The 10572-nt window shown below is 42.0% G+C and overlaps 1 protein-coding gene across 6 annotated transcripts in view; it reads right to left on the minus strand.

Moving 5' to 3' along the window:
• Positions 1-7762, minus strand: part of CHD9 (chromodomain helicase DNA binding protein 9) — a 71240-nt gene extending 63478 nt beyond the window's left edge. For all 6 annotated transcript variants that reach the window (XM_063141279.1, XM_063141273.1, XM_063141271.1 and 3 more), the window contains exon 1: positions 7676-7762. The gene's annotated coding sequence lies outside the window, so the exon portion shown is untranslated. The remainder of the gene's footprint in view (positions 1-7675) is intronic.
• Between the last annotated feature and the right edge of the window lie 2810 nt (positions 7763-10572).

Consider the following 10572-nt stretch of genomic DNA (forward strand, 5'->3'; position numbering starts at 1 on the left):
CTTCATCAATATTTTTTTTAAGATACACCTGTCAGAGAATATAATGTATGCAAAGTGCACGACTTGCTATCCAGGTAATTTTGTATCAATACGCTTTCAAACACACACACCAAATAAATCAGGCTTAAAAAAAATAAGACCAGCAATTTTCACTGCTGTTTATACTATGATCCATATTTCTCTGGTAATCTTCATGATATTGGCTACCCATAAGCTAATGGTGGGAGATTCAGGACAGATAAAAGGAAGTACTTTTTCATACAGCACATAGTTAAACAATGGAATTTGCTAACTGAAGATCTAGCAATTGCCACTAACTTGGACAGCTTTAAAAGAGAATTAAACAAATTTATGGGGGTAGGTCTTTCACCTCCAGTATCAGAGGTGGTATGCCGCTGAATGGCAGTGGCTGGGGAACACATGGAAGGTTGTTCTTCACTCATGTCCTGCTTGTGGGCTTCCCATATGCATCTGGCTGGCGACTGAGGGAACAAAATAGTTCTTTGGTCTGATCCAACATGGCTCTTTCTTTTCACAGGCTTATCTATTTTTAGAAGATCATTTAAGAGTCTGAGAAGAGTTATCTAGCAAGCAAAGATTTAAATGTTGATTTTGGACCTGGAGATGATAAAATAAACTACATTTTTTTAAACACACTTCTTAAAACAGGAAAATAATAAAACTGATCAACTGGTTTCTTCTTTAATGACTTTTAGGCACCAAGCCAATATTGTTTTTATTATTTGTTCAGGCTTTTAATTAATAGTAACTAGATACTTCTATATGCAGGCTGCAGTTTTAAGTTTAATGGTTTCGGGTTATATTTATGATGATGATTTCGCTAACCAATTTTTGCAAGGTTTCTTTTTGCAAGTTGTTTTAAAATGCAAGATATAATCAAACAGTAAGAAAAATTCTGATATCCAATTCTTCCTTGAATTTAACTATGCTGTGATGTATATCTCAAAGTTTCAAGATAAAATTAAGATGAGTTCCACTTGGTGTTACAAGGGGGGGGGGGCAGGAGTTAACATTATTATCTTTTCGGCGCCTGGTCAAGACTTTTCTCTTCCCCTAGGCATTTAGCAGCATATGTTGAATTTTTAATTGACCCAGAATAGAAAGATATTGTGTGTAATCTGTTTTTATGGTTTTAAATTTTGTATATTTGTTTTTAATGTTCCATGTTTTAATCTTTGTAAACCGCCCAGAGAGCTTCGGCTATGGGCAAATAAATAAATAGCTAATAATAAAACACTATAGTGTGCTAAATTATAAACATAAAGTAGGCAGCAATAGCTAAGGGTGCAATCCTACAAACATTTAGACAGAAAAAAGTCTTACAACTCCCAGCACTCCCCAGCCAGCATGGGGAAGCATGAATAGGATTGCACCCTAAATGGACCAAAAGTCTGACTCATTTTAAAACAGCCTTTGTAAATCAGTAACAATTGTTGATAAATAAAAAAGGTTCTTTCTATTCCCAAAGTGAAAACAACTGACCTGTGAAACTGACACTGCCAAATTACTGAACTTTATACAATATCTTTAATTAAAAAATAATAATTGAAGAAAGGAACCTCAATGGTTAAAAGGTAAGTAAGAGCTGATTCCCCAACATTAGTCTGTCAAGAATGGTCAGTGGAGATAGAATATCTTACTTGTATCTTATACTATTAGAACCATAACCTAAAAGAATAAAAGAAAATTTCTATGACTAGAAACAAACTGACCAATGATCTGACCTGATAATGCTTTTCTTAACATATATTAGCCCTTTAGAAACCGCCCTAGCACTGCGACCAAGATTCTTTAGCTAGAGATGCCAAGAATTCTGCTAGTAAAGTATGGGCTCTACTGATGGGTTATGGCCCCTTTCACAAGTACCCAATCATACAGATTAGTTTCCAAACAAAACCTCTTATTGATGATTATTCATGCATCAAATGCACATATAATAATATCCCATCAAGGGTGCACATATTGTGCCAGATAAATAGTAAAGAAATTTTCCTTTTTTTCTACTCCAACTTTTCCTAGGGTGATAAAGGCAAAAAAATTAACCTATTTCTCAGCCTCTTTTGCTCTAGCAAAGAAATCTCTTAACGTTCCTTAAACTGCTTTTCAACAACACTTCTCTTCTACTATTATGCAGACCCTTAAAGTGATAATTTAATTTAACCTACATTCCCTGGTCCCTCAGAATGCAAAAAAAAATGTTATATTGTGTCTGCCATTTTCTTGAAATATTCTGGGGGCACTTACTCTCAATTTGTCAAAGACAAAGGTGTGGGCTCTGCATGTGGGTGAGCAAAAGGGCAAGTAGGCTGGAGTAAACTGGAACTACTTCTTGCCTCTGCTCCACTTGCTCTCCGCTCAGTGTGACAGTCTCTGAAGTAACTGTTTCCGGCACTGTGGCATTAATACTGTATTAATACTTGCAACTCTGTGATACTTCATATAAATTACAGAGCTAGCAGAAGAAGTAGGAAAGTGTACTTTTTAGTAGGGCAGAGGGACCAACTTACCAATGGGTACTACTCCTTGCTTCAAAATCACACCTCTCCAAATCCATTTAAATTAGCAATCCAGGTGTCAAAGTGGGTGGAATTTACTATTTGGCAGCATAAGCAAACAAGAAGGAATAGCTGTGGAATCGGTAACAGTAGCCAAGTGAAAAAGGAAACCTATCCAGCAGAGAATCTTCGACTGGAGATGCTTTACAACGTGAAAGGATTTTTGAGGTTAAGCAAAGTAATATGGAAAGTAGGAGTTGGATGGTAATAGCACAGACAGTGGAGAATGCTCATACCTGGTCAGGACCAGAAGCCAGCAATGTGGGTGAGGGACAGCAACCATGCAGGTAAAGACTGTCAAGATGTGAAAGTAAGACACATCAGGGTTGAATTCTAAATTATCCATGTTATGGAGAAAGTGGATAGGAAGATGTTATTCTGCTTCTTTCATAATACTAAAAACCAAGATCATCCAATGAAGCTGAATGGTGGGAGTTTCAGAACATATAAAAGGAAGTACTACTTCACACAACTCATAACTATGGAATTTGTTACCACAATATGTAGTGATGCCACTAACTTGGACAGGTGTAAAAGGGTATTAGACAAATTCATGGCGACTAAGGCTATCAATGACTACTAGTCATGATGGCTTTATATTTCCTCCAGTATCAGAGACACCATGCCTCTGTATAATTGCTCAGGAACACAAACTAGAGGGTGCTATTATATTCATGGCCTGTGATGGAGTCCCCATAGGAATCTGGTTGGCAACTGGGAAACAGAATGCTGGATTAGACAGAACTTTGGTTTGATCCAGCAAGCTCTTCATATGTTCTAATGTTTACTTTGAGAAGTTAACTACTAGCTTAGAGGTGGGCAACTTGTGACCCTACAGATGTTTTTGCCTACAACTCACGATCCCTCATCATTGGATATCCTGGCTGGAGCTATAAGACAAAACATCTGGAAGGCCTCAAAGTGCCCACCCTTGCAATAGGAGAAAAGTTGGTGAAAAGTTGTGAGCGTCCCTAAGCATCTCTTTAAGCCTTCAGCCCATTTTATACCTTTGCCGTATGCCTTATGTATGTTGCCTCCCAATTTTGTTGGGGTCATCTGAAAATCTTCAGTTTCTAATATTTCTGAACTAGACACCTTTAATAGCTATTACAACTCTTATATTCCATGCTGAAAATATACTGGCTATAAAATCAGCATGATGAATGTATGACACACCCAAATGTAAAGGTTTATAAGTTGAATAGGATATGCATTCATTTGTCGCGTCACTCATTTATAACTTACATTTGTAATCATGTGCTGGTTCTTCAATATGCAAATTTAGCTAAATGAAAAGCTAAATGAGCTGCTAACTAATATTCTAGGTCAAAGGAAGAATGTTAAGTAAAAGTTGCCAACAGCTCATAATATTTCTATCTAGTGAGTATCTCGCTAGGTACTCATGAACTGTGTATTAGCAATGTGTACTAGCATTAAAACATTACAACAGAAATGACATGAAAAATCAAGACACTGTTACAAAAAAAAAAGGCAGATTCTACATACTAAGTCCTTTAAGCTTTGATCTCAAAAGCAAGTTATCCTGCAGTTGGCAAATTGAAAAATAAAATAAAAAATCACTCAGATTCCTCATACCTAAACTCCTATTACTTAAGACTTTGGGAGGAAAAAAAGAATATCCAACTCCCAAGAGAGTGAGATTATTTCCACATGAACAAATCCAAGGTTGTTGTTGTTTTAAAAAAACTAAAACTAAAACGAAGAGATCTATTAGAACAAACAGAAGTATTTCATAACAAACAGGGAAAGGAAAAGTAATGAAAAAACATTTCAATGCACTATACAAATGTTTTATTAATAAGAATCCATACTTCAAAGGGCACATTCACTAAGACTGCGATCCTAAGCCACAATGAACTTTAATGGAATTTGCTTCTGTGTAAACAAGCTTAGGATGGCAATATAAGGCAGCTTGTTAAGTAGATGGATGACATACAAGACCTTTAATTTATAAGACCTTTAATTTTATACAGGTAAAATATAAATTATACACACAAGCTAATTTTTCAATAGTAAGACTGCTCCCTTAGATGAATATTATCATCAATCGATAAGGATATCAATAGCTCCCAATCATGATGGCTATGCTACCTCCAGCATCAGAAGCAGCATATACAGCTTACAGAGCAGAGGTGGGCAACTTGTAGCCCTCCAGATGGTTTGGCCTACAGCACTCATCAGTCCTAGCCAGTATAGCCAATGGTGAGGGATGATGGTGGTTGTACGCTAAATAAGTGGAGGGCCACAAGTGGCTCAACCCTTCTATAGAGATTAGAAATACTAGAGTAAGTCATCCTATTATCTGGAGTTAGAACTTCCAAGATTAAAGTCTTGCCTTTTGCCTGTTTGTAGATGGACACATACTGCTGCCCAGTCATATCTATGCAGAAATCCTGGATTTCATCATTGTTTTCTATGGGAGCTTCTTCTGCACTAGGAAAAATAAAAAGGGGGCTAAAGAAACCAGAAATCAGGCAACGTGTGAGTGTATCAGTTAAGTCTGCAATACACAGAGTGGTAAGCAGCAGTTACTGCAGCCAAAACTCTCCCCACGGCCTGAGTTCGATCCCAGCAGAAGCTGGTTCTCAGGCAGCCGGCTCAGGTCGACTCAGCCTTCCATCCTTCCGAGGTCGGTAAAATGAGTACCCAGCTAGCTGGGGGAAAGGTAACCGACTGGGGAAGGCAATGGCAAACCACCCCAGCAAAAGCAGGCGTCCCTCTAGGAGTCAGCAATGACTCAAGTGCTTGCATGAGAGGTTCCTTTCCTTCCTTCCTGTTGAGGGAAGGGGGAATCAGAGAGCAGGGGGGAAAATACATTGGCCTGCTGAAGCCTCTGCCAATATCTTCTCTCCCCCTGCTCTCTGATTCCCCCACCCTCAACAGACACCCTAATATTCTCTATCTCAGCTGCTGTGTACCGTAGACTTCAGGAAAAAGGAAAGGAAAAAGAACAGCTTTTATATGCTCCAGAATCCTAACACCTACCCACCCCACATATAGTTATAAAGTGCTGAGGTTTAACTTACAGTTCACAATGGTCCTTTTTCCCTTCCTGAAAATCCACCCACTACCATGACCACTGAGGAACCTGAACAATACTACAAGGCTCTTACTCCAGGCTCCATTCCTGGATAGGAGTACTATTCTTATGGAATAGGGATGCACAGTCCCACTTTTATATTTATAACGGCAATAAGACATTCTCTTGAACAATTTTGTATAAAATAACTGAAGGCAGTAAAAATATTAAAAAATAAATAAGGTAACATTTAAATTATTCCCAAAAAATTAAAGATTGTCTAACTTCCCACTCTATTCTAAGTGTTATATAACATTATGCAATATGTATTTGAAACACATACATATTAGGATATGTTTGCAAAAACAATAAACCAATACAACTGGCCAGTAGCCACAAACTAAGTGCTAATTAGGGGTTCTGACAATGTGAGTTTTCATTCACTAAAAATATCACGAGAAGGATCATTGCTGTACTTATATCCAAAATGAAAAAGAATGTCAGCACTGCTGTGGATAATACTGGAAGCAACCACAAAGGAACACTAAAATCAAATACTTGATGACTAGGACTGTTCAAGTCCTTCTTTGGGAATAAGAAGTCATATGGATATACCTGGGACGGATATTATTTCTGGTACTGTAATCATATTTAAAGATGTTGTCTACCATGTAAAGCAGGAATGGAGAACCTCTAGCCTGCACAGGTTCCCCATGTGGCCTGCGGCAACTTGGGCATCCTCTGCCCTCAACCCTCAAACTGCTGGACTCAGCAGGAACAGCTCCTGCAAATGTGAAGTCCCTCTCTTCATGCAGAGAGGCACGGTGCTCTGTGCCTCTCTATGCATGGAGCAAGGAAGAATTGGTGGGGACAGATAATGTTGGGGGAAAGACTCAGAGGTGGGTGTCATCTGGCCCACCGGATTAGTTCAAGGGGCAATATGGCTCGTAGACCAATAAAGGTTCCCCTCACCTTGACTTAAAAAAAATTGTGCCAGTAAGTCAATAAATAGTGTCAGTAATATCCATGCTTACAGCTGTCTGTAAACCATATAAGCTAAAATGATGAGGAAGAAGTCATGAGACAACAGATGGAGCACCAAAGCAACAATATAAGAACACACATAGGAAAGAGATAAACATAATTGTCCAGAATTTTGATGGCTATGTACTTCCAAAATACTTTTCCAATATTTTTGGACCTGTTTAATGTTCAAGCTACCATATTCATACTTTGATCATGGAATATGAGCATACATGAAGCATGTCAATTTCAAATGAATAAACATTACAACTTCAAAGGACAGTGGGGTGCACAATATCCACCTATCTTTTCAAACCTTATCTTTTCAATAAGGTATCAGCCAAATATTTCCACCCAAATACTTCCACTACACATTACCACTGGAAAACCACACATAATCCAAACCCTTTCAAATTCTACAGTCTCCAGCATGCAAGCAAGGCTGCCTAGAATCTCTGTCTAGGTCCAGTACAGTTCCAAAAACCTGCTGAAACAAAACATTTTTGCCTGCCTCCAAAACTGTAGCACAGAGGGAGCCAGTCTAGCCTCCCTGGGGAGTTCCAGAGCCTTGGAGCAGCCACCGAGAAGGCCCTCTCCCGCATATCCATCAGGCGTGCCTGGGATGTTGGTGGGACTGAGAGAAAGGCCTCCCCAGAAGATCTCAGAGTACGAGCAGGCTCGTATGGGAGAGTACGGTCTTTTGGATATGTGTATGCTACACATTGTGCCGCTCATCCCCATCTTTTTTCCTATAGAAGAGACCTTTATCAAATTGCAAATTAATGGCGGATACAACTATCAATGATTACTGGACATGATGGCTATATATAACCTCCAGTATCTATACCGGATGCTGGGAACATGAGTAGGAGAATGGTATTCTGTTCATGTCTTACTTGTGGGCTTCCCATAGGTATCTGGTTGACCACCGTGGAAAAAGAATACTGGACTAGACAGGCCTTTGGTCTGATCTGATGTTCTTATCTTGCAAACATTTTGTATCCTGCTATGACACTTTCATCTCGTGTACTCTTACCTTTTATCTGTTTAGGTTGTTCACTGGATTCAAATCTCAGTTCAGGGATGCCATGTAGTATTCAATTAACTACTGTATTTCACTATCTGTACAAATAATGAGGAACCAATCTTATGAAGTCATAGACACAATGAAGGAAAAAAAGAATTAAATCACAATTACAGGACACAGACATTAATACTAAACCTATAATGAATTCACCTTCTTACACAACATCATCTAGAGTTCTGTAGCAATTCCAGCACCACACTTCTCGTACTCTGAATGAGCAGAGTTGGCTGATCCCTCATACCTACTACCTTAATTTCTGCTGAGAAGTTACCTCTAACTTCTACAGACCTAACTGCAAGTCTCTGTTATCATCCCCCATCTCTCTGGGAGTTAGTCCCAAGCCTACATGCTATCTAGCAATACAGCACTAAGCTATCTCCTACTGCCTTTTCCTACCTGAAATCAACTTGTATTTATTCCAACTTTCCAGTCAACAAGTATGCCTTTTCTCCTTTCATCTACCTATTCAATACAACAATGATTCCCAGAGTCTGCATGTTCTAATGCACTGGTATTCAAACAGGTGCATCGGAACTCCCAAGTCACTCTTGGCCCAACCTCAGGTGGGTCATGGTAGTGCTGCCACTGTGGTTTTGCTTAATGAGGAGAGGCTCCTCCCTTCCTAACTTGAAAATCAAGCACATGTTGCTGGTGAGCAATTTCTCCTACTCTTATTGTCCTGAAAGACTAGTGCATGCTCAGGAGAAAAGGAGCATCAGTCAGTGACCACATCTTGGCTAAGATGGCTCTCTGCATATATACTTTGAAACTGAGCCTCAGCTGCATTCTGTCCAGTTTCACTCTTCTTTCATCCTGTGGAAGCCTTGACTGCAGGCTGCACATGTGCAGAGGCCTCCTCGCACTCACTGTTCTAAAGCTGCAGCTTTAGATTGCTGCCCTTGAATCAGAGTCATGAGTGAAGAAGGGACGTGGTGACAATGCAAAGTGCTTCAGGTCCAGGCAGAGGATCCACAGGATAGTCTCCTCCACTATATACATAACATTGCAACACCAGGTAGGCAGTGAGGCAGGCAGACAGGCCAGGGAGCAGAAGGTGTGAAGTGAATTGCTGTGGGAGGTACCAGCCTGGGACTAGCTCTTCTGATTGCTTCTGGCTGACAACTTAAGCATGCAGAAAAACAGTACACCTTAACACAGCTTTTCTTTAATATTCCATTCTGGTTCCAGATGCATGTGCTTCACCCCAGTGCATGGGATACATGACCCCCATCACGCAAGTGCATGGGCTCTTGAAAGTGTTTTGTGTTACAGATTGTTGTTCCAGGTGGGTCTTGACAAGTTGAAGACCACTTCTCTGGTGGATAGTGAATACATTTTATGGACTAGGAGCTGCCAATTTGCCAGGAATGTGACTCAGGGGAAATGTAGTATAACACACTAAGGAAGGGGTGTGCAACTTGTGGCCTTCCAGATGCTTTAGTCTACAACTCCCATGATGCCTTCAACCATTCGCTATGTTGGCTAGGGCTGATGAGAGCAGTAGGCCAAAACATCTGGAGGATGACAAGTTGCCCAGCCCTGCACTAAAGAGTATGCAAGGTTGTATAAAATGCATGTGGAACTTTCAGCTCTGGGACAGGATGGATCAACCTGAACACGAGATTTGCCAACCACTGGAGCAGGCAGCCAACTGCATCCAATACCACCACCACCACCACCAGAAAAGCAACACAAAATCTGGTTAGGGTGTGTGTGATGAGGGAGCTGTCCCATACCATCCTAACAGCCTCCACACCACCCAAAATATCCCTGCTGACACACAAAAAAGCAGCCCTGCTGGATCAGGCCAGAGGTCCACTGAGTCGAGTGCCCTGATTCTCACAGTGGCCAACCAAGAAGCCCACAAGAAGGGCCTAAATAGTCCTCTTCCTCCATCCCATCACAACAACTAGCATTCGATGGCATACTGCCTTTGAACCTGGAGCCATTTAAAACACCCACAGCTCAAGAGAAAATAAAACACCTTCCCACCCAATCTGGCATGAAGCACATGGCAAGTTCATCACTCCCACACCGTGCATGTGCAGCAACCTCCCCCCTCCGCCACACACCTCCTTTGCCTCCCCTTACTTTGCACCCGTGTACGCCTGCACCAGAGGTGTGTGTATAGGGGAGGGTGGCCACACGCCCCATGAGTGTGCGTGGGTGTGCTGGGCTGCGTGTGCGTGTGCGTTACACTGTCTTAAAGGAGAATGAAGGACAAGGAGTGAGTCTGTGCATCTGTATGGGGTGGAAGGGGTGGTCATCGTGGCTCCTGCATCTACCCCCCTACAAATGCACACCCACCCTCACAAGAAGAGGGCGGTTCCTGAACCGTTTTGAGGCCAAAATTGATGGGGGGGGGGGGGAAGAGAAAGGTGTGAAGCATAAAGAGACTTGGGGGGGGGGGTTTGAAGAAAAAGAGGTGGTGAGAGAGAGAGAGCTGGAGGAGGTGTGACAGGGCAGCAGTAGGCCTAAGCCGCGCCTCCCCGCCCCTCGCGTGGATGTGAGGAGGAGCAGCACAGTCGGGGTCCAGACTCCATGGGGATGGGGCGGGGAGGAAAGAGGGCACGGCACGCAGGGCCTCCGCGGGTTCTCACGTACTCACCAACCCCGCCAAGCCGGCCGGCCTCTCTCTCTCTCTCTCTCTCTCTCTCTCTCTTTTTCGCGCGCGCGCGTGTGGTGGGGGTGGGGTGGCGTCTTCTGAGGCGATGCCTCGGCTTGACAGCTCGAGAGGGGCCGTGTGGTCAAGGGTGACACGGGGCGAGAGGAATGGGAGGTGGCGGTGGCGGTAGTGGTGGAGGCGGCGGCCACTCCCCTCTTCCTCAGGGAATCCCCCCCCCTTC

The sequence above is a fragment of the Elgaria multicarinata genome, chromosome 14 (genome assembly GCF_023053635.1).
Source record: "Elgaria multicarinata webbii isolate HBS135686 ecotype San Diego chromosome 14, rElgMul1.1.pri, whole genome shotgun sequence".
NCBI classification, from domain to species: Eukaryota; Metazoa; Chordata; class Lepidosauria; order Squamata; family Anguidae; genus Elgaria; species Elgaria multicarinata.